The following is a 2,735-nucleotide window of genomic DNA, read 5'->3' as shown; positions in this document are numbered from 1 at the left end:
CAGAACAAAGTCACGTGGCCCAGCTCTTGGCCAGCCCCCCTGAAAATAGGCGTGGCCAAAGTCGGACCTGCCCGAGGAGGTCACACCCCTAAGAGGCGGGCCTGAGTGCTTGCATTCTGTGCAGATGCAGGTTCTGAAGTGGCTCCGCGAGAGCGCGATGCCCCGGTCCTGTCGGCAGGGGGCGGCAGATTCCAACCTCTGCTTGGGGTTGCACGGGATCTGCTCTACTTGGAGCCCTAAGCAGGGGATGTGGTTTTGTGTCCCTTTCTTATTGTACTTTACCATGGATTCCTAAGACAGCCCTGAGAATGAGGGCTAGACTAGGGATCCCTGCCTCCCTTTGGGAGGTGGAGAAACAGCCTTCCTAAGCACTGCAGGGCCAGTGGTAGAATGTGCATTTTGGGAACAGTCCCATTTTGCAGGCAGGACACGGGGACCTGAGGAGTGAAGCTACTACACAGAAAATCGGAGATTTGGTTGTGATTGTCGTTGACAGCTTTATCGAGGTACAATCCACTTCCTACAATTCACCCACTTAACATATACAACTCAATGGTCTTCAGTATATTTGCCAAGTTTTGCAGCCACCACCATCACTGTCAATATTAAAATGTCTGTATCCCCTCCCCCCAGAGGAAACCTGCACCCCTTAGTTGTCACGGGCCAATTCCTCCTCCCTCCAGGCCCTGGCAACCACGGATCCACTTTCGGTCTCTCTGGAGTGCCCCCCTGGACTTTCCATGCAAATGGAATCGGGCAACACTGGACACAAAACCACATCTCCTGCTTAGCGCTCCAAGTAGAGCAGATCCTGTGCAACCCCCACAGAGGTTTGTGACCAGCTTCCTTCATTTAGCATCCTGCTTTCGAGGTTCATCCTGAGCAAGGTGAGTTGGTGCTTCCCTCTGAGGCCTGCTGGGTAATATCTCATGGGCGGATAAAGAGCATTTCATCACCCAGTCCTCCGCTGATGGACATCTGGGCTCTTTCCACCTGTGGCTATTGTGGATAACACTGCCATGAGCTTTCAAGTGTTTGTGTGCAAGTGTGTCTTCGTTTCTCAGGGGTGTATTCCTGGGAGGGGCATCGCCGAGCCACACAGCAGCTGCACCGTGTGACCTCCTTATCAGTGGCATTTGAAGGTTCCCGTTTCCCCATCTCTTCTGGCTTCTTACTAGGTCTCCTCCCATTCTGGCCACCTTAGTGGGGGTAAAGCCACGTCTCCCTGTGGTTTGGGTTTGCAGGTCCCTGTTGGCTCCTGTTCTTGAGCATCTATTTGTGAACTTTGGGCCATTTGTGTATCTTTCTGAAGCAACCCCTGTCCCCATTCTCCAAGACCAGCTCAGACGTAGTGTCCTTGAACCCATCTCTTCCTCCCTGAGTCCCAGATGTACGGAGCTCATGCGTCTGCCCTAGCACCAGCACACAGACGTCACTACCAGGAACATACTTAGCTGATTCCAGGGTACAGATGGGACCATGTGGTCTTCCCACCTCAAGGTGCCCAAGGGGCCCGAGCAGATCTGTCTTTGCAAAATGCTTCAGCAGGCACCAGGAGAAGGTGTCCCTTCCAAAGATACCTCCTCATCCTGGCCCCTGGCACCTGTGACTGTCACCTTGTTTGGAAGAAAAGTCTTTGCCCATGTGATGAAGGATCACAAAATGAGAGGGTCCTGTGTCATCAGAGTGGATGTTGATCTAGTGACAAGTGTCCCTATGAGAGACACAAGAACTCAGTCGTGCGAAGACAGAAGCAGAGGTATGGGAGTCCCAGAAGGGTATGGGAGTCCCCTGCCCCATCCCGTTTCCCTCCTACTTCCTGTTTCCTGTTGCGGCCTCACATAGGCTGAGCCAGCCAGAGACCAGAGACATGGTCGGAGCGCCAGGCACACACAGGTAGCTCGTGGGTGCAGAGCAGGGTGGAGGAGAGGGTCAGTTCTCGGGAGACTGACCACTAGAGAGTGAGCAGCACCCAGGATGGCCTTGAAGCCAAGTGCTAACTAGTGTGTGACAAGTGCTGTCACTCAGGTGGACAGAGGAGCACGGGGTGCAGTCCCCCCCTGTTCCTCCCGTTCCTGTGAGCTAGGGCCCCCGTGCACTTAGGAACAGTCCTCCATGGGATATGCCCCTCCCCTCCCCTCCTTTCTGGGTGACCTTTGGTGTGGCCTGGGTGGTGGGCTCATTGCCCCATCTCAGCCTCATCTCGTGCTCACAGAAGCCCCAGCAGGATGGTGGCCACGTCACCTTGGTGGCTAGTGCGGTCCTAATGAGCACATTTTAACCTGACCATCCAGTCTCCAAATGAAGTCGCCACGAGGGGTTCTAGAAGGTGGGACTCTGCCCTGTGAATTTGGGAGGGGACCAGGAAGCAGGTGTGTGGCTGGAGGGACACACCCTTCATACTAAGAAACCTTTTGTAATTTTAATTTTTTTTCACTCCAAGCCCCCAAAGACAGCACGCACAGCCATGTGGCAGCCACACCGTCTCTGTGTCTTTAAGTGAAAGGACTATGGGGCCCACTGGTTCCCTGGAGCTACTATAACAAATTACCTGAAACCAGGCAGCTTAAAATAACAGAAATTGTTCTCTGGCAGTTCTGGAGGCCAGGAATCCCAAAATGACGCTGTGGGCACAGCCATGCTGTCTGAAGGCTCTAGGGGAGGGCCCTCCCTCGCCTCTTCCAGCCTCTGGGACCCCAGGGCTCCTTGGCTTGTGACTGCATGGCTCCAGGCCC

The sequence above is a fragment of the Marmota marmota genome, unplaced genomic scaffold (assembly GCF_001458135.2).
Source record: "Marmota marmota marmota unplaced genomic scaffold, marMar, whole genome shotgun sequence".
Classification (NCBI taxonomy): domain Eukaryota; kingdom Metazoa; phylum Chordata; class Mammalia; order Rodentia; family Sciuridae; genus Marmota; species Marmota marmota.
The sequence above is the reverse complement of the archived record's forward strand: the minus strand, read 5'-3'. Positions refer to the sequence as shown.